The 21875-nt window shown below is 53.1% G+C and overlaps 1 protein-coding gene and 1 pseudogene across 3 annotated transcripts in view; both read left to right on the top strand.

Moving 5' to 3' along the window:
- Positions 1-21875, top strand: part of LOC137642608 (oocyte zinc finger protein XlCOF6-like) — a 140349-nt gene that overhangs the window by 15206 nt on the left and 103268 nt on the right. The window lies entirely within an intron of this gene.
- Positions 4573-4691, top strand: LOC137643397 (5S ribosomal RNA; annotated as a pseudogene).

The raw sequence follows: 21875 nt of genomic DNA, 5'->3' as shown, positions 1-21875 counted from the left end.
ACCCCCGCGCTAGTTAGCGGGGGGGGGGGGGGGGGTGGTAGCTAGCTACCCCCCCCCCCCCCCCCCCCCCTCACACACCGGTGAATGCTCCACTTTCACTTTTGGCTCGGACATGGACAGACGTCTCTGTCTTTGTCCTCGCTTGGCAGCCATTGTTTGTTTTGTCTTTACTTAATCACTTACTTTTCTTTTACTCAATATATATGTAAACATTTTCTCATGTTTATGTATATATTTGAGTATAGAAATCAGTAAGTTTCCTTTTCAGAGTTTGTGCTTGTGTGTGTAGTGTACGATATCTCCGTGGAGCCCTCGGCAGTTTAGGCCACCATGGTGTAATTTTATGGGTCGTGATCGAGTTTGACTTCGGTCTTTCTCTCTCTCTCTTGAGGTCGTTCACCCTTTTACTACGTTACTACGCCTTTTGTAGCTTCCTTCCCGTGTGGGGGGGTTGCTACGCCGTACGTTTTGTCTCAAGTAGTTTATGAATCTAATTGTATTTGTTGATTTTTCAGCTTCGTAGAACGATTCCTTTCGGGGTTTTTGTTCTTTCTTTAGTGTTTATTCTTTTTTAGTTTACATAATTACATAGTTACATAATTATAATTGTTACTGTATAATTCTGTGTTGGTTACAGCTCTCCTTCCGTGAATGTAAGTGGTTGTGAGGGCACGTGCCTGTTGTGTAATTCTTGTTTTCCTTTCCCTCGGGATTCCTCTTCGGAGCCTTCCCGGGGGAATGATTGTGTACTAAGGATTTTTGTTTTATTTTTTTACAGTTACCGATCTAGTTCGTTTCTGTAATATGGCAACGGTGTGAGCTGTCTTGTTGAGGCCTGGGGATTCGGCTGTTGCTGCCTCCCCTATGGAATTTTGTCAGGGGTTTTCGCCTTCTTCTGGAAGTAATCCCGTGACGATTGACAGCTCTCCAGTTCATTTTTAGAACTCTCAGGAGGCTCGCCTCCTTGGGTGGGTAATTTTCCTTCCGAGGGAAGTTTTTCCTGTCCAGGCTTGAGTTTTTCCCCTTTTGGGGGTTCTTCTCTTGCCTTTTTTTCGTGCGACTATGCTCTTGGTGCTGAGTGGTCGCACCTGCAGTTTCGCTCAAGGGGCTGGGCAACTGCAGGAGCCCCTCTTCAGAGGATTGCTCCTTTTTGGTCACTGGCTGACCAGTCTCTTCTACGAAGTGTTTCTCTTTCGTTCGCGAGAGAGTACACTCATAGAGACTCCTCTTCGGAGGATTCTTCTGCTGTTGTTGCTGTTGGCCTCCTTCACCGTAAGGCTCACCGTCCGCCTCGTCGTAAGGGCCTCCCATCTCCCTATAAGGGTGCTAAGAGGCGCCTTTTTGAATCTCCGTATGCAGCCTACAACTCCTTCTTCTTGATCTTCCGGCCCTGGTGCAGATGGACAGCAGTCTGATCTCATCTTCCGACGGGCAACGGTCTTCCTGACGGACAACGGTCTTCCGACGGACATCAGTCTCCCGGCGGACAGACAACGGTCTTCCGACGGACATCAGTCTCCCGACGGACAACGATCCCTTCGGGGCAAAGGGTTGCCTCCCACGGGGGTTCTTCCCTTGCGTGTCAGGGTTCCCCTGCGCGCCCTTCTGCTGTGTTCTCTCCTGCTCAGTGTTAGCGCACAGGCGCTCTCCTGCTCCTGCTCAATGTTAGCGCACAGGCGCTCTTCTGCTCATCAGCGCTTTCCTGATCGCTAGCGCTCTCCTGTTCGCCAGCGCTCTCCTGTTCGTCAGCGCTCTCCTGCTCGTCAGCGCTCTCATGATGATCATCTCTGCTGTTCCTGTTGGTTCCTGTTACGCACCCTGTGCGCCCACGTTCGCCTCGCGATCCAGAACTTCGGTTCAGGTCTTGGACAAGGACTCTTCTTCTACGCACAGACTTCCACGCGTTGCCTTCTGCTCGCCAGCGATCACCAGCTCGCCAGCGACCATAGACACGTCAACGTTCACCTGCTCGTCAGCGATCTCCTACGCGTCAACGATCTCCATCGATCTGCCACGCGTGTCAGTTCCCCTGGACACCATCAGTAGCGATCTAGCGCTCGCCTGCTGTGGACCACGATCTCCGGTAGCTGAGTCTTGCCGTAGATCTTCCTCCTGCTCGCCAGCGCTCACCTTTACTTCTGTCCTTTGGTGCGCCAGCTTTCTTCAATCGCCAGCGCACGTCTGCGCGCCCTTTTTTGCCACGCACCAATGGGCGCCAACGGTTTTCTGACCGTCTAGGATCGCCTGATTAACAGCTTGCTTCAGCGCTCTCCTTCCTGATGCACCTGCGCGCCTTCTGTTAGCGCGATGCGCGCTAACCGTCACTAGTCTTCACCTGCGCGCTAGCGTTTTGTTAACGCACCACCGCTCGCCAACGCACCGTCGTTTGCCAACGCGCCTTCACTCTCCTACGGGCTATCGCTCGTCATCGGTCTCCCGACCGCCTGCGCTCACCCGCGCGACCACATGCCCACGTGCCCGCGCGACCGCACGCCCACGTGCCTGCACGCCTACGCTCATGCGTGACCGCGCACATGCTCTCCAATGTTCGCCCCGCGCGCGAACCAACGGTATTCCATCGCGCAGACGGAAGGTGTTCCATCGCGCGGTCCGACGGTGTTCCGTCGCGTGGACTGACGGTGTTCCGTCGCGCGGACCGACGGTGTTCCATTGCGCGAACCGACGGTGTTCCGTCGCGCGAACCGACGGTGTTCCGTCGCGCGAACCGACGGTGTTCCGTCGCGCGAACCGACTGTGTTCCGTCGCGCAAACCGACAGTGTTCCATCGCGCGAACCTACGGTGTTTCATCGCGCGAACGTCGGCTTAATTCTTGCAGTATCCATTGCTCGCTTATGGGTTATCGCTCGCCGACCACCAGCTCTCGCCCTTCCTACCACGCTCGCCCTCCTTCTGCGCTCCTTCGCTCACCTTCGTTTGCGTTCCTGCGTGCCCGCGCATGGGCGCTTCCACGTTCGGCCACGCGCAAACCATTGATTTACCATCGCGCAAGCGCCAGGGCGATTGCGACCGCAATTCCCGTTGGGGTTTCGCAGCATGGCCAGCCTGGCGAGTCTTCTGGAGCGTATTTCCAGAACACAGCCTCACCCCGTAAACGCAGAGCATGGCACATGCAAGAGCAGGAAGAATCTTCAGGGAGGTCTGAGCAACATTCTTCTTTCCAGAACCTGGGTTAGCCCTTCCCCGTCATTCCCTGGAAGGGTTTTGCCAGGGAGCTTTCTGTTCGAGATTTCTCCATCGACCAAGGGGTGACTGGTTTACCCCTTCCTCTTCTCCATCTCGTGAAAGGGGCTTACCAGGTCCTTTCCCTCCTCGGTTGCGACCCGAGGTTTTGTTCAAGGAAGCTACAGGAAGGTCATGGGTACTTTCCTCCTCTCGGGCTCAAGCACCTTGGCGTTTCGTCATCAAGTTTCGAACTTGCGGGCAAGCTCGACGTTGGACCATCTGGACGCAATGACCGAGGGCTTCCTTTCGGGTGTCTCACCCGTGGATGTCGACAACCTCAGACACCCTTCCATCCTTGGGAAGAGTTTGTTTGTGCCCAAGGACAGAGACATAGACAGCGGTTGTGCGGAGGAAGTCGACTTCCGTTTTCACTCCTCCAAGGCGCTTTCTTCCAGACCCTGCAAGGCTCCAGCGCCTCTTTCTTTCAGCCACGTCGGCCTAAGTTATCGGACCGGCTACAACAACTGAGACAAGGTGTCCAATAGCAGTTCCCTCCTGTCAGGAACAGGTGGCACGGGAGGCTCTCCCGGGGGGGCATAGTCCTAGAGGGAGCGGCAGAGTTCACGAACTCTAGGATTGGCACCCCCCCCTTGCAGGTTTCACGCTGGGAGGATGCCTAAGGTTACTCATCCGGATGACAGCTTCACGATGCCCATTCCTGCACGATCTCCGTGATCAGCCAAGGATATCGCGCCTGCCTTCTCTGTCAGCGAATTCAGTGTCTCTGAACCTCTATGCCATAGGGTCGGCAAGAGTTTGCCCGTTTGGGCAGAATGATCCATGCCTTAGGAGAAGGTCCTCCATAGGATCGTCGACGGCTTCTTCAGTCGATCCTTTCTCGTAAGGAAGTATCTGAGACGGGAATTCCGTAGTCGACCTCTCAGCTTTGATCAAGTTTGTCGAACAAACTTCGTCCAGCGTGGAACAGCAGAATCGATCAGACTGGTAACGAGGCGACAGGACTCCTTAGGCCCTGGATCAGAAGGACGGGTACTTTCAGTTTCCATTCCATCCATCTTCCAGGAAGCTCGTGGAATTCAGCCTAGACTACAGGTATTCCTGCTTAAGATGCAGCGTGGCGATCCCGCCGTGGCATCGCAGGTTTTTCCCCAGAGAATTCTCCCTGCTTTCCTCATGGCCGCTCAGGTGCAGGCTTCCGCCTCTTTCGCCTTTTGGAGGTCTGGTCAACTCCGGTAGGCTCGAGTGCGACCTTCTTCAGCGCTGGGACAAGCTTCCGAATCCTTACCATGAGTGGGGGTTCATGGTATTTTGCTAGGAGCCTTCTCTTCTTCTGCCTCAACATCTGGAGTATCTAGCCATGATATTGAGTCAACGGCCTTACCACGTTGGAAGCCCCGCTTCTCGTCCGTCCAGCGAGGTTAAGCAACGTCGGGTCTGGTCAGTACTTGGATGGGTGACCGCCTGGGGACGCCAGATTCTGTTGCCGCCTCCTCCGAGCCTTCCCTTCAGTTGACTGTGGCAAGGCTGAGGAGAGTCGCAGTACCTGTTCTCAGTCAAGCAGAGCTTTCAGCCCTACCTTAGAACGTTTCCTAGGTCTCTTTTCCTCATTGACCCGTCTAAAGCTCCGAACGGTCGCCTCAGGATAAGTTCCCTGTGGGGCGGCCCAAGTTCCGGTGGTTTCAAAGCAACGATTAACCGGACTTTCGGGCCCCTATGGGACCAGCGGAACGATTAGACCTGCAATGGGTGTTGACCTATGGAACCTCTTGATGGGAGTGGATATTCTCGTCCTTTCCCCACATTTTTTATGCTGTTCTCGGACTCGTCAAAGAAAAGGGGGGGGGGGGGGCATGTTCCGGTCCAGGCCTATGGTCAGGACCTGAAGGATACCTCTCCATCATTCAGGCAGGCTTAGGGGCCGTAGTCTGGCCCCTCTACAGATCCTACAGCTCCTGCCGTGTCGCTCCATGCGCGTCGACTTCATGGTACTGGCGTGTTCTAACCAGCAAGGGACGCATTTTCATACCCTCGCATCTTGCAGTAGAGATACTGAGATGATTTGAGATCCTCTCAATACCACCATCGGCTCTCTCATTCCGGGCAGAGGAATGTTCTCTCCGGCTATCCGAGCAGAGCCTCGTAGAGAGAGTGTACCTGGGGGTCTTTGGCCTTGAGTAACCAGCAAGTCCGGGCCTGGGGGATCTGATCGCGACAGCTTGGAACTTCAAGCTTCCGCTGTTCTTCCCCTCAGTCTCAGACCCCGAGACTCTGGCAAGATGCATTCCGGTGATGGTGGGACAACATCGACGCCTGCGTCTTCCCTCCTTTGTTGTCTGTTGAAAATGGGTCTCAACAAGACCAGGTTGTCTGTCAACCTTTCAATGGCCCTGAGAGCTCCACTGGGACTATACGCAGAACGGTTTCCAGACCCTCTGCTTCCCCTGACGGAACTCCCGGGAGAGCTTCTCCCACGGCACAGGCTACTCAAACAACCACACTGCAACATCTTTCACGAGCTGGGGCGTCGCTTCGGCTTCATGCCTGGAGACACTACGCCTCCTCCTCAAGAAGAGACAACCCGCTACAGTCGCGGGACGGAGGTCGCGTCACCTGCGATAGTCATCCGCAGGGGTCTTCCAGGCGAAGTGGAGAGTCTTCGGTGGTTGGTGTCGTGGGAGATATACCTCTTCCCTTGAGGCCTCTTCTCCAGCAATAACGAACTTATTGCCTTTCGTGGGGGGGGGGAAACTCCTTTCCGCTCTCGGCAATGAAGCCTGTCGCTCAGCCTTTCCCTGACCTTCAGGCTTAAAGGAATAACTTTTTCCTTCCCGCTGGACCTTTCCTCGCTCATGCGAAGCTGCGAACGTCCCTGCCCTAGTCGGAGTGAGACCTCCAACATGGAGCATGGCTCGGACTTTTTAGTCCCTTAAGAGATCTTCTCAAGACCCTTTACGTCAGGCCTCTGATCGTATTCCGTCTTGGGTCTCCTGCTCACTCTGCCACCGCCAGTGTGTAAGCAATCTTCTTGGTCTCGTACGACTCCGCCCTTTCTAAGGAATGGGGGAAGGCAACATTCAGGTTTGCTCCTGAGTTGTTGGCTAGACTCAGAATCTTTGGGTCCCGGCCCTTCGGTCCAATTCCTTCAAGATTTCGAGTCACCATTCTGTATCTGATGTCCCAAAACCTTCTCCTTCTTGCCAGTAAAGGAATCGATAGGTTAGCTTTGGGAACAGCTGCAGTTTGTCCTCACGTGCAGCCGGGTTGAGAGCACAAGAAGGACACGGGGGAGAGTCACCAGTATACCTCTTCAGCTCGGACTCAAAGACATTCATCTCGACCTGAATCCAGACCCTCCCCCTTCACGGCGCCCTACAACACGATGTCGGATACATCGCAACGTCCCTCGCCTTCGAGTAATACTACTCTATGACGCAGGTGCTACAAGCTGGAGTCTGGAAGCGTCTAATGACCTTCGCAGCCCGCTTCCTGCAGGGCGTGACCCACAGGAGTTTCGATATGTTTCTATCGCTCTGTGATGGCTACACAACAGCTGGTCCAACCTAAGGCTCCTTTTTGGACAGGTAGCAGAAGGTTGAGGGCATTGTTATCAGGTTTTAGTCTGCATGAACGAAAGAAGTATGTCTGGCCCTTACTTCTTTCTTCATTATCCCCTCTACTGGGAAGCAGCATCCTGGTCTCTGCATAGCTGACCTTCGAACCTCTGCAGGTAAACCATGCTTCCTTGTGTTCCAAGTATAGAGTCAATACTGTCGTGTCCCCCATACCCTGACGAGGTGGTATTGGGAACGTCCTAACCCAGAGCTCCTTCTGGAGCTCCAGGTCAACTGCCTAGGACGGGTCACACTTCTTCCTTCACACACAAGCTTATGTAGGCCACACGGTTCCTTGCGGAGCATGGAACTTGTGAGGTGCAGGGACTCCTTTTCTCGAGTGCGACTCACTCGGATTCTGAGTCCCCGGGTAAAGCCAAAGCCAGTATGGCTGGGGACTTTCCACCCTTCCTAAGGGGTAAGTCACCCAATGTAAATAGCGTGGTTTGTATTTCGGTTACGGAACAAATGACAAATTCGAAGATAATTTGTATTTTTCCTAACCATACAAACCTTAGCTATTTACATAGATTTGCCTGCCAGCCCTGTCCCCCAAGACAAGTCCTACCTCTAAGTGAAAGTGGAGCATTCACCGGTGTGTGGGGGGGGGGGGGTAGCTAGCTACCACTCCCCTACCCCCCCAGCTAACTAGCGCGGGGGTATTACACCCTCGTTAAATCCTAATGGCTCGCCATTTCAGCTACGCTAAAAGGTAAACCCAATGTAAATAGCTAAGGTTTGTATGGTTAGGAAAAATACAAATTATCTTCGAATTTGTCATATTTGCAACCTGAACGAGTGTCATTTTCAAAGAGAGCGTAATTTTTTCTATAAGAAAAAGTAGTTTGTTCCGTAACCGAAATACAAACCACGCTATTTACATAGGGTTTACTTTCAGCGTAGCTGAAATGACGAGCCATTAGAATTTTAACGAGGGTTTATTACCCCCGCGCTAGCTAGCAAGGGGGTAGGGGAGTGGTAGCTAGCTACCCCTCCCCCCCTCACACACCGGTGAACTGCTTCACTTCACTTTTGGCTCCTACGATGAACAGATGTGTCTGTCCTGTCCTCGCATGGCAGCCATTAATGTTTTGTCTTTACTTATTTACTTACTTTTCTTATACTTGATATATATGTAAACATTCTTATGTTTATGTATATATTTGAGTATAGAAATACAGTAAGTTTCCTTTTCAGTGTTTGTGCTGTGTGTGTGTGTGGAAGTCCACTCATTTGTACAACAACATCTCCGTGTGGTCCCAGGCCCCCACGGTGACATTTCATGGGTCGCGATCTTTCCCTTGGTCCTTCGGTCTCCCTTTGGCGGGCGCTGTGGGGATTCGTCATCGCTGGACTTTATTTATTAATCTGTTTCTCCGCTGTTCCTCCTTCCCTACGGGGAACTTGGTCTATCAGCGTAGGGAACTTGGGAGTTTAGTTTGACTACGGTCTCTCTCTCTCTACTTGAGGTCGTTCACCCTTTTATTACTACTGTACATATTACGTTAGCTTCCTTCCCGTTGCGGGTTGAGTTGCTACTCCATTTATTATCTCAATTATTTTTAATCAAATCTAATTGTATTTGTTAACTTTTCAGCTTCTGTGTAGAACGCTTCCCTTCAGGGTTCATTCGTTCTTACTATTAGTGAACATTCTTAGATGAATTACATAATTATAATTGTTATAATTCTGTTTTGTTACAGTGTCAGAGGGGGAGGAGGGCGCATTCCTGGTGCGTAATTCTTATGTTCTTTTCCCTCAGGGTTCCTCTTCGGAGTTCCCCCGGGGGAATAAATGTTAACTAATTATTTTATTTTCACAGTTAACTATCTAGTTTTTCGTTTGCCTAATGTGCCAACGAAGCAGAGCTGTCCTGTTGGGGCCTGGGGAGTCTGCTGTTGCCGCCTCCTCTACGACTTTGTCATGGGCGTGTTCCCTTCTCCTAGAAGTTCTCCCGTGACAACTGTCAGCTCCTTAGTTCATTTAGAACTCTCAGGAGGTTCGCCTCCATGGGTGGGTAACTTCCCTTCCGAGGGAGGCTCCCTTCCCAGGTATGAGTTTTTTCCCCTCCAGGGGGGGGGGGGGGGCAACTTCTCTTACCTCAATAATTCCTGGTTGGTTTTTTCCTGGTCCTCGGGCGCTTATGCTCTTGGTGCTGAGCGACCGATTTTGTAACCATGCTCAAGGGGCTGAGCGGTTGCAAGGCCGGACCATGGAATTCGTGCGATTATGCTCTTGGTGCTGAGCGGTCGCACTTGCAGCTACGCTCAATGGGCTGAGCAGCTGCAGGAGCTCCTCTTCGTAGGTTTGCTCTTTATGGTCAGCTTGCTGATCCAACGGCCCTAAGGGGCGCCTTCATCAGTTCTTCTTGTCTCTTCTACGAAGTGTTCACCTTTCTCGTTCGCGAGAGAGGACACTCATAGAGACTCCTCTTCGGTGGACTCCCCTGCCGTTGTTGCTGAAGGCTCAGTTCCCCCCTCCGAACATCCTTCGAGGGGGCAGCTGAGTCCATCGGTCTCTCCTGCGAGTGTCTCTCCCCCTCGGGGGAGTTCACTAACAGAGACTCCTCTTCGGAGGACTGATGATGGTTCTCCTGTCCGTGGTTGTCTTCATCTTCAGCCGCAGATGATCCTCCTCGACGAGAACAGACCGTTGCAGCTGCTTCGCTAGTCCTGTTGGCAGATTGTTCGCTATCTCCGACACCTGCCAGATCTTCTTGTCTTCCTTCCCCGTTCCTGGATGCAGTAGCGCAGTAGGCGCCACTCCACCCCGTTTTCCAATGGGCACCGGTCCCTTCGGGCAAAGGGCTTATCTCACAATGTGAGTAAGTCCCTTTAGTGCCAGGTTTTTACCTGTGCAACCTCGTTCTCTGCGCAATAGTTAGCAAATGCTCTCCTGCTGTGGACCAGACTTCTGCTGAATCAACACTCCAGCGACCTCCTGTAGCTGAGTCTCGCCGTGGATCTCCTGATCGCCAACTCTTCTGAGACCTTCTGTGCGGCTACTCGGTCTCCTGAACGCCCACGATCGCCTGCTCGCCAGCGCACATCTGCTCGCCCGTTTCTGATGTGCGCTATGCGCGCCCACGATCTCCGGATCTGGGCGCAAGCAGGGAGATTATTTCTTCACTGAACTCCACATTCACCTGCTCGCCAGCGCGCATCTGCGCCCCCTTTCCTGATGTGCCCAATACGCGCCAACGTTCGCCCACGCGCCCACGATCTTCGGATCTGGGCGCAGGCTAGGAATTTATTCCTTCGCCTCCTCGCTGACGATCTCTCTGGTTCTGCACCCTCGCTGATATCGTCTGGCCGCGCATATCTTCTGGCCACGCAACTACGAGCCTACGATCTCCTGGTTCCTGCCTCGTCGCGCGCAGTTCAAGAAGTTCCTACGCTAGCGCACAGGCGCTCACAGGTTCTTCTGGACTCGCAGCACCCTTCTGGAATTTCGCGCCAAGCGCGGTGGGCGCGCGGTTCCAATTCCAGCGCACCAACGCGCCAGCACGCTTCCACTTTACACCGCGCTGCCCAGGAGACACCTAAGCTAGCGCACGGGCACTCACAGGCACCCCTGGGCTCTCCTTACGCGCCAGCGATCTCCTATTTGCCCGCGCGATTCTTCGTCTACGCGCAAGCGTTTTCAATGCGCCAACGCTTCAATCGTCGTAGGTTTCCTATGCGCTCACTCGTTAACGCTCCTGTACGCGATCGGTCGCTACGCGCCATCGCTTGCCAACGCGCTTCGCCCGCCGACGAGCCATCGCTCACCAAGACATGCCATCGCTCCCGGCCCCCTGCGCTCGCCCTTACGACCGCGCATGCGAACCAACGGTTTTCCATCGCGCCATCGCTCGCCTACGCGCAATCGGTCTCCCGACTGCCAGCGCTCGCCCTCACCTGCGCGCCCACGCGCACTTTCGCCGCGCGGGCGCACCCATGTTCGCCCGCGCGCGAACCAATGATTTACCATCACGCGAGCGCCAGGGCGATTTCGACCGCGATTCCCGTCGGTTTTCGCAACACGGGCAACCTGGCGAGTCTTTTGGAACGCGTACTTCCAGATCACGATCTTCACCCCGTAAACGCAGAGCATGGCACGTGCAAGAGCAGGAAGAATCTTCAGAGAGGTCTGGGCAACATTCTTCTTCTTTTCAGGCAGGCCCCATCATCTCTACTCCTCAGGATCGTTCGATTCCCTTCCCCCCAGCGGGAGTCGTCTGTCAGCCGTCAGCAGAGGAGGTACTTCGAGATCATGGGGGAACCTGGTTTAGCCCTTCCTCTCCACCATTCTGTGGAAGGGGCTTACCAGGGAGTTTTTCTCTCGAGAAATTCTCCGCCCGGCAGGTGACATTCTCGTCTTCGGAGATCTTAAGCCAGGAGAAAGCCGCAAAGTGTGCCATGTGGGCCACTTCGTGACTGGTCGTCTGGCTTGGATATCTGGGCATCCTGTTGTGATCCGAGAATTTGTCCAAGGAGAGCTCCAGGAAGGTCATGGAAACTTTCCTCCTCTCGGGCACGAGCACCATTGTTTCCCGGCTCACCAAGTTTCGAACTTGTGGGCAAACTCGATGTTGAAGCATTGAGATGCAGTGACTGAGAGGTTCCTCTCGGAAGTCCCAACCATGGATGTCGGCAAGCTCAGACACTCTTCCACCCTTGGAAAGACCTTGTTTTGAGCCCAAGGACGGGGAACGGACAGCTGAGAGGTGGAAAAAGTCGAATCACGATTCGCTCCTCCAAAGGCGCTTACATCCAGACACTACAAGCCTCCAGTGCCTCAACAACAAAAGCCTCGTCAGCCTAGGACATCGGAACTGGCCCCGGCAGCTAAGACAAGGTGTCTAAACAGCAGCCCCCTCCTGTCAGAGACAAGAAGGGCGGGAAGTCCTCCTGGGGAGGCAATAATCCTGAGGGAGCGGCCGAGGCCGCAAACGCTAGGATTGGCAACCCCCATGCATGGTCCCCAGTGGGGGGATGCCTAAGGTTGCTCGCTCAGGTGACAGCAACTCGGGGCCGATTCCTGCACGATCTCCGTGATCAGCCAAGGATATTGCGTCCCGTTCTTACATCTCTACCTCCACTGACAGCGAATCCAGTGTCGCTGAGCTCCTATGCCATGGGATCGGCAAAGGGGCTAGCCCTTCGGGCAGAAATCCAGACCATGCTCTAGAAGGATGCTCTCCAAAAGGTCTTCGACGGCTCCCCGGCTTCTTCAGCCGACTCTTTCTTGTAAGAAAATGTCTGAAGGCTGGAGACCTGTCTCGACCTCTCAGCCCTGAACAAGTTTGTCGAACAAAGTTCGTTCAGCGTGGAACAGCAGAGTCAATCAGGCTTGTAGTGAGACCACAAGACTTCCAGGAAGTATTTGAAATTCAGCCTAGACAACAAGATATACCAGTTCAAGGTGCTGTGTTTCGATCTCTCCACAGCACTGCAGGTGTCCACCAGATGTTCACTCTGTTATCTTCATGGCCACCTCCGCTTTCTGGATGACTGGCTAACCCAGGCAGTCTCGGAATCGACCCTTCTTCGACACCGAGACAAGCTTCTGGGACTTTGCCAAGATCTAGGGATCATGGTAATTCTCGAGAAGTCTTCTCTGCTTCCATCTCAACAACTGGGATATCTAGGCATGATATTAGACTTCAGTCTCCAAGCCTTCCCATCAGATGACAAAATAGCTAAGCTGAGGAGAGTCGCAGAACCTTTCCTCAGACGAGGAGAGCTTCCAGCCCAATCATGGTTATGCCTCCTAGGTCACCTTTCCTCCTTGGCCAGGCTAGTTCCTCCGGCCGCCTCAGGATGAGATCCCTGCATCGGCGGCCCAAGTCCCGGTGGAATCAAGACAACGATTCCCCGGACATTCTGGTCCCTTTGGGACCTGCGGAACGAATGGACCTGCAGTGGTAGTTGACTTACGGAAACCTTTGCAAGGGAATGGATCTTCTCGTCCTTCCCCCGCATTTGATGCTGTTCTCGGACTCATCAAAGGAAGGAGGGGGGCCCACGTTCTGAATCAGGCCTATGGTCAGAACCAGAAGAGTACCTCCACATCAATCTGCTAGGAATGAAGGCCGTATTCTGGCCCTTCAAGACTTCCAACAGACCCTGGCGAGTCACTCCGTGGACGACAACTCCACGGTAGTGGCTTTTTTTAACAAACAGGGAGGTACCTTTTCATAACAACTTTCTCATCTTGCAGTGGAGATACTGAGATGAACCGAAGTCCACTCAATACCCTATCGGCTCGCTTCATTCCGGACAAAGGAATGTGCTCTCCGACAGTCTGAGCAGGGCCTCACAGATAGAGAGTACCGAGTGGTCTTCGGCCCTCCCTGGTTGCCAACAAGTCCTGACCTTGTGGACCTGTTTGCGACAGCCTTGAATTTCAAGCTGCCGCTGTACTACTTCCAGTTCCAGACCCCAAGGCACTCTGGCATGATGCCTTCCTACACGGTGGGACAACATCGACGTCTACGTTTTCCCACCGTTCTGTCTGTTGAGAAGGGGGCTCACCAAGACCAGACTATCGGTCAACCTGTTGATGACTCTTATAGCTCCGCTGTGGCATCATGCAGAGTGGTTCCCAGAACTTCTGCATCTCCTGACGGAACTCCTGAGAAAGCTTCCCCTACGACACGAGCTACTCAAACAACCACACTGCAACATCTATCACAAGCCGTAGCATCACTTCGGCTTCACGCCTGGAGACCATCCAGCATCTCCTCACAGTGAGAGGCGTTCCGCAACAAGTTGCGGAGCGGATGTCTCGACACCTGCGAAAGTCATCCGCAGTGGTCTACCAGGCGAAGTGAAGAGTCTTCTGTGGTTGGTGTCGTGGGAGAGGTACCTCTCCCCTCGATGCCACTATTCCAGCAATAGCAGAGTTATTGTATATCGGCGGGAGGAAATGCGCCTTTCGCTCTCGGTGGTGGAAGCCTATCGCTCAGCCTTAAGCCTGGCCTTCAGGCTGAAAGGAATAGACATTTCCTCCTCGCTGGATCTTTCTTTGCTCATACGAAACTACGAACATACCTCCTCCATGGAACATGGTTCGGGCTCTTAAGAGATCTCCTTGCGAACCATTACGCCAGGCTTCTGATCGTCACCTGTCTTGGAAGACGGTGCTCCTGCTCGCTCTGGCCTCGGCCAAGCGTGTCACCGAACTTCGTGGTCTCTCGTACGACGTCGCCCATTTAAGAGGATAGGTGGAGGTAACGTTCAGGTTCGTCCCTGAGTTGGTTACTAGACTCAAAATCTTAGCGTCCCGGACCTTCGGTTCGACTCCTTCAGGATTTCGAGTCCCCGTTCTGTAACAGATGACCCAGACCTTCTCCTACTATGCCCAGTAAGGAGTCGGAGGGGTTATCTTAAAGGACAGCTGCAGTTCGTCCTCACGTGCAAGCCCTGTTTGGGAGCACAGGAAGGACGGAGAGGAGGGTCATCAAGTATGCCTTTTCAGCTTGGATTCAAAGGGTCATCCATCACGCCCTGAATCCAGACCCTCCTTCACGTCGCCTTAGAGCACACGATGTCAGATGCATTGCAACGTCCCTGGCCTTCAAGAGGAACTACTCTGTGACGCAGGTGCTACAAGCTGGAGTCTGGAAGTGTCTAACGACCTTCACAGCCCACTACCTGCAGGACGTGACCCACAGGAGCCTGGATACGTTTTCTATCGGCCCTGTGGTGGCTACACAACAGTTGGTCTAACCTCAGGCTCCTTAATGGACAGGTAGCAGAAGGTTGAGGGCATTGTTACCCGGTTTTAGACTGCATGAATGAAAGAAGTATGTCTGGCCCTTACTTCTTTCTTCATCCTCCCCTCTCTTGAGGAAAGCAGCATCCTGGGTTCTCTGCATAGTTGACCTCAAACCTCTGCAGGTAAACCATGCTTCCTTGTGTTCTTAGTATTAAGTTAATACTGTCGCGTCCCCCATACCCTGACGAGGTAGTATTGGGAACGTCCTAGCCTAGAATTCCAGCTAAAGGACTTCAGGTCGACTTCCTAGGACAAGTCACACTTCTTCCCTCCACACACAAGCTTATATAGGCCGCACATTTCTTGCGTAGCAAGAAACTTGCGAGGTGCAGGGGCTCTTTTTCTCGAGTGCGACTCACTTGGATTCTGAGTCCCGGGGTAAGCCAAAGCCAGTAAGGCTGGGGACTTTCCACCCTACCTAAGGGTAAGTCACCCTATGTAAATAGCGTGGTTTGTATTTCGGTTATGGAACAAATAACAAATTCGGAGATACAGTAATTTGTATTTTTCCTAACCATACAAACCTTAGCTATTTACACATATTTGCCCGCCAGCCCTGTCCCCCAAGGCAAGTCCTACCTCTAAGTGAAGTGAAGCAGTTCACCGGTGTGTGAGAGGGGGGAGGGGTAGCTAGCTACCACTCCCCTACCCCCTTGCTGACTAGCGCGGGAGTAATAAACCCTCGTTAAAATTCAAATGGCTCGTCATTTCAGCTACGCCGAAAGTAAACCCTATGTTAATAGCTAAGGTTTGTATGGTTAGAAAAAATACAAATTATCTCCGAATTTGTCAATTTTTTTCCTAGGTTACATTGCCCTGTAATACAGTACAACAATACCAGGGATGCTGCCCGACACACCCTTGCGACCCCCCGTTAGACTGCTGTATTCTTAGCATGCCCTATTTTTGCTTCCCGACCAGCCTCACTCCTCATTTTACAAGTATTGGAAAAGTTTACACTTGTCCCAACAAAATGCATTCACCCAAAAAGAACAGTAACAGTAATGAAAACTCAGTAATAGTAATAAAACTTGATCAAAACACTCGAGCTATAGTTTGCCAGGACTTCCGGACGCATAGAAAATGTGATTGTTTTAACACGGAGTACTTACCTCGAACTACTTTCTTAGGAGTATCTGGTATTCCCCTCCCAACCGACCAGAATTTTGTATAGTTTCCCCTATCTCCGTTTTCTATAGTGGGTCCCTCTGTGGCGGATGGATACTCGCCCTGTGGCGACCCGGGTCAGCGTGCGAGAGCATGGAGCTAGGTCTCGGTCATCAGTAAGCTTCTGGTTGCGGCGTAGTTCACATCTCGCCGCTCTCTCACATCCCGTCCGACCCTTTGTGTCCCCACGTGGTTACCGCGTGTTTACCAATTCCCTTGTACCCTTTCATCCACCTCCTATCCCAGTGTTCTTGTGTTGCTTGGTGCTCTTTGTGCTTCCGTATGGATCCCCAACGTCGTTGCCCCGGCCCTAAGGCCAGTAAATCGTGTGGTGCGTTCCTGTCGAAGCCGGAGGTAGACCCGCTTACCCTGTGCTCCTCGTGCAGGGGTAGCGTGTGTTCCCCGTCCGCCACGTGTCCGGAGTGCGCGTCGTGGCCGGAGATCCAGTGGGCCTTGTACGCGACTAAGAAGAAAAAGCCGCCGAAGAGGTCGCCTAAGAAGGTGGGCGCCGCATCGCCCTTGGCTTCACCTACCGCTCCATCGGAGAGAGGTTCCCCGTCACCTTCCCCTACCCAGAGTAGGGGACGAGGTAAGTCCATTGCGGGGAAGCGGCCCATTGCCGCTCCCCATGAGTCTGATGTAACTGATGTGGGAGCTGTTGTTGATTCGCAGGCGTGTGTGGGGGGTGGGGGGTGCTCGGGAAACGAGGTTCTGGTGCCCACAGGACCCGTCTCGACCGAAGACCCGGTGTGGGGGAAGATGGGTTCGGCTCCTTCCCCCACGTCGTGGCAGTGCATTTCAGGTACTTTAGCGCCTGGGGGAGAAGTAGACATAGAGGCAGCCTACAGGTTTGTCGAACCTCGACTCCATTGTTTGGACGGCGCCTAGGACGCCCTTCAGGTTGCCGATGCGTCAAGAGGAGGAGTTCGACGGTTGGTTCACGTCTAGGAAGGCGCTTCGGACTCCCCCGGCGCCGTTGTCGACGCTCCCGCCCGACTTTATGCAGCTGTTCACGCCGGTGAAGCAGCACAAAGACCCTACATCGTCAGAGGAGGTCTCGGAGGACTCGTCGAGCTCTTCTTCCGTCTCCTCCTCTTCCTCCTCATCATCATCGTCAGACTCGTCCTCTTCGGAAGACTCCGATCCCTGTGAGGAGAGAAGGAAACGAAAGAGAGCTCGTAGGAGGAGATCTCGCTCCCTCTCAGCCCCGTCCAGGAAGAGGAGCAAGAATGGGCTCTCATCCAGGGACAAGTGGATTTGAGTGACGGTTCCCCGTAGCGAGCTGATCAGGGCAGCCGCCGCTCCAGTATCATCCGCGTTGCCCGCTAGAGCTGCTCCTTCGCTCTTACCACACATGTTGTCCGCTCGGTCCGCCCGTCGGCCGAAGCCGCCAACACACGTCGACTTCGCCATGCATTTACCCGCGAAGTCACAGGCTCCACCTGCCCAGCGGAGAGAGCCGCTGCTTCGGCCGGGTAGCATGGCCCCCATCCCCGGTCCCACGGCAGCTCTGTCCAAGCGCTCTGGCCAACCGGCGGCTCACCGTGGACCCCTGGTCCTACGGAGCTCCCCAGGAGGGGGTAAACCCATGACGGCTACCTCCATCTCGGCGGATCCACCCGTGTTAGAAGTATCCGCGCCATTGGATTGGCGAGAGAGAGATGACCTAGCCTCCCACGGGCCCCATCCATGATCGGCGATGCACCTGACGTGGAGGATCAAGTGGTGGAAGGCCTGATAGACGGTGGGGAGTGCTCAGCAGACAAAGTTTCTTCTTATAGGAAAGTGCTGGCCCTTATCAGACGACACCACAGACTGGACGACCCGAAACCTTCGACAGAGCAAGCCTGGCTCTCGGGTCTGGGAAGGATGGTCGACAACCCCGTCCAACAAAAGCCATCGCTAACCCTTCCGTTGGCCCCGGACGTTAAGTTGGGGATGGACCACGTGGACAGGTACGTCGCGGGTCAAGTAAACTCTCTCAGGGCCCAAGGGTCCTTCAAGCTGCTGCCGGGGTTAAGGACCCAGATGAAATTTTACGTCCCTGACGGGCGGCACTCGGGGCCCTGCGCAGTCGAAGCGGCGATAGCCACCCTCAACCAGGTCAGTGCGGAAGACAGAGCCTCCTCTGCCCCAGTGTGCTTTTCTCCAGCCGAGGCTTCGGTGATGGAGGACACAGCCCAGGATATAGTGAACGTCACGTCGTGGTTAGACTGGTGGGCTTGCACCTTAGTGGGTTTTCAACTGTCCCATGACCTGGCAGTACCTGAAAACCAGACGTTACTACAGGAACTGATCTGCTCAGGTGGGAAGGCAATGAAGTTCCTCACCTTCCAGTCCCTCACACAGACGGCCAACTGGATCTTACGGAGGAGAGACACTGTCCTCAATAAGTTGGTCCGTAGGCTCCCCGAGAGGGAAGCGAAGTGCCTGAGGAACTCCCCAGTGTGGGGTGACTCCGTCTTCCCCCTGAAGGCAGTGGAGGAAGCTATGGAGAGGGTACGGAAGCTCAAGGAGACAGGAGATTCCAGGCCCCCAGCAGCAAGACGTTCCACTCACAGAAGGGCTGCGCCGGATGGTCCCCACACTTCTGCGGGACAACCTAAACGAGACTCCCCTTTGTCGTCCTGGCGTCAAGCGTTGCAATCCCCCCCCCCCCCCCCCCCCGTAGGAGAAGTACTACTCCGCAGGCCTCCTTTAAGCCAAATTACTCCAGCTCCAGGAGAGGCCATTCTAGCCGCACCTCTAGAAGTTAGGAAGAGAGGCCCCTACTCCTGCCGAAGCCTCAGGTAGGGGAATGCTTCAAACGTTCTTGGCAAGCATGGCGGGACAACAGGGCGGACCCATGGTCTGTGGCAGTCCTGAGGGACGGGTACAGAGTTCCCTTCCTGGCGGGCCCGCCCCCTCTGATCCCCGACCAACGTGCAGAGTGGTTGGCTCCCAAGGACCCCTTGAAGAGGGCGGCATTACAAGAGGTGCTGTCAGCCATGCTGAGCAAAGGAGCATTAGAACTAGTCAAGGACCCGTCCCCGGGGTTCTACAGCAGGCTCTTTCTGGTGGAGAAGGCGACAGGGGGTTGGAGGCCGGTCATAGACCTCTCGGCCCTCAACAAGTTCATAAGCAAGACCGACTTCAAGATGGACACTCCGAAGTCGGTGATGGCAGCTTTGAGGGAAGGGGACTTCATGATGTCGAACCTCAAGGATGCATACTTTCAGATCCCTGTCCACCCCTCCAGCAGGAAGTTCCTAAGGGTGAAGTGGGGTTCACAGTCGTTGCAGTTCAGAACCTTACGCTTCGGGCTGTCGACAGCTCCGCAGGTCTTCAAGAGAGTCTTCACAACAGTGTCGGTCTGGGTTCACGAGCAGGGGATCCGCCTGATCCGATACCTAGACGACTGGTTGCTGCTTTCAGCCTCAGAAGAAGCACTGAAGGAGCAAGGCGCGAAGCTTCTACAGTTCTGCAAACACTTGGGGATCACCATCAACATGAAAAAGTCACAGTTGATCCCCTCCACCAGGATGACTTACCTGGGGATGGTCCTGGACTCCAAGTTGGGGAGAGGCTTCCCCTCCATAGAGAGGCTCGAAAACCTGGACCGGATAATCCTCCCCTTCCTATCGGACTTCCCAAGCATAGCCAAGGACTGGCAGAGGCTAGTGGGCCACCTGGTATCTTTAGAGAAGCTAGTCCCTCGGGGGAGACTCAAGCTAAGGGCGGTTCAATGGAACCTAAAAGAACTCTGCCCCCGGGGGAGTCCCCCCCACAAAATAGTCACTGTTTCCCCGGAGACGAAGGAGACCCTGAAGTGGTGGTCCGACAGGGCGAACACCCTCAAAGGGATGCCATTCGCGACCGCCCCTCCAGAGATGTTGCTCTTCACAGACGCGTCGAAGGAGGGGTGGGGAGCCCATCTCCTCGACGAATCAGCGAAGGGAAAGTTGTCTCCCGAGGAGAGGGACTTACATATAAACGTCCTAGAACTGATGGCGGTTCAGAGAGCTTGCTTAGAGTTCGTCCACCTTCTTCGGGGGAACACGGTGGCGCTCATGTGCGACAACGCCACCGTGGTAGCCTACGTGAAGAAGCAAGGAGGGCTTAAATCGAGGGAGTTGTGCGACCTCACATCAAAGATCCTGGAATGGGCCGATAGGGAACACATCGAGCTCACAGCCAGGTTCATTCCAGGGAAAAGAAATGTCCTAGCCAATGGCCTCAGCAGGGTGGGTCAAGTACAATACTGTAGTAGGATCAGAGTGGTCCCTACACCTGGAAGTGGCCCAGACAATCATCCTGAAGTGGGGGTCGCTGGTGATGGACCTGTTCGCCACAAAGCTCAACGCCCAGCTTCCCGTGTTCTGTTTCCCAGTGCCAGACCCAGCAGCAGCGTTCGAGGACGCCTTCCAGCACACGTGGGACGGTCTCGACGTTTACGCCTTCACTCCCTTTGGGACCCTCAGACAAGTCCTCAACAGAGTCAGACGCGCAAAGAACCTGCAGATGACTTTGGTAGAGCCCTGCTGGCCGGAGAGAGAGTGGTTCGCGGACCTAAAGGAGCTAGCGGTTCTTCCACCGTGGCCGCTTCCGGACAGAGAAGACCTCCTCCATCAGCCCCACTTCGAGAAGTTTCACGAAAACCCTCGGTCCCTCCGCCTACACGCGTGGAGGTTATAGAGCGTCTCCTGAGGAAGGAGGGATACTCGTCTAAAACCGCCACGAGGATGACTGGATATCTGAGGAAATCCTCAGTCTTGGTTTAACAAGCTAAGTGGGCCGCATTCACGAAGTGGTGTGCCTCCCAGAACCTCAGGCCGTTGGATGCTTCTATTCACAAGGTAGCGGACTTCCTAGTTCACCTGAGAGACGACCTAGGAGTATCTATCCCGGCCATCAAATGTGTCCGAGCCGCATTGGGTCAGGTCTTTCTCCTCAAGGGACTCAATCTAGGAGCTTCCCGGCAGATCTTGATGCTCATTAGGAGCTTCAAACAATCGTGTTCTCCACGTTCCTCCAGAGTTCCGCAATGGGAGTTCTTAAGGCCCTTTCTAGACCACCCTTCGAACCCCTCAGGAACATACATGACAAAGACCTTACCCTTAAGACAGTCTTCCTCCTCGCCTTGGCTTCCGCTAAACGAGTTAGTGAGCTCCACGGGTTGTTGTACGAGGTTTCGCACTCGAAGGGGTGGAAGGACTTAAGTTTCAAGTACCAAAAATGATTTACTATGCTTTTTTGCCATTTATTAATAACGGAAAATATGGAAAACAAATGAAAAACGTCATTTTAAACAATTTTCCGAGTCTGGATTTTAAACTTATTTTTAAGAATCCCCTGATAGTGGGATCTATGTTTAGAATTAAGGATTCTCTCCCCGATCTAATGCGTTGTTCAGTGGTCTATATGTTTACTTGTCCAAGATGTAATCTCGGAAATTATGTGGGTTCCACAAAAAGATTGCTGAAAGTTCGTATAGATGCTCATCGGGGAGTGAGTCATAGAACTGGATGCACGCTCAAAACCAAAGAATTCTCAACCATCAGAGAACATGCAAGTAAATGCAAGACCAACATTGCATATAAAAACTTTGAAATCATTGCTCAAGCCCCAAACAACTCTCTACTAGTATTAGAGTCGTTAATGATTAAAGAAAAGGCTCCTAAACTAAACAGCCAATTATCCTCTGTCCCCCTCCACATCGCTTAAGCCGGCAAATTTAGAATTTTATTCCTGAATGCTGTCCTTCAGATAGTCACTCAGTTCTTTAGTCTGTTCCAGACAGGTTGGTCTCCTTAGACAATTTTAATTTTTTTATATTTAATTTTAAGATACTTTTCTCTTAGTCAATTTTATTTTATCTCCAGATTTTACTTGTAACTATTTATAATTTAGATTTTTAATTTTGACTGTCTTTTTTTGCATTTTATATAATTTTACTGAGTTTTGCTTATAATGTTTTATATGTCCATTTTAGCCTTGATAGTGGGATGAGTCCTGAAACGTTGGCACCAATAAACTGAAAGATGTTGTCCAGACTCTTCGTCCTCCTTTTTATTTTATATATATATATATATATATATATATATATATATATATTATATATATATATATATATATATATATAATATATA

This window comes from Palaemon carinicauda, chromosome 6 (genome assembly GCF_036898095.1).
Source record: "Palaemon carinicauda isolate YSFRI2023 chromosome 6, ASM3689809v2, whole genome shotgun sequence".
NCBI classification, from domain to species: Eukaryota; Metazoa; Arthropoda; class Malacostraca; order Decapoda; family Palaemonidae; genus Palaemon; species Palaemon carinicauda.
Note: the sequence above shows the minus strand (reverse complement) of the source record. Positions and strands in the feature narration are given on the sequence as shown.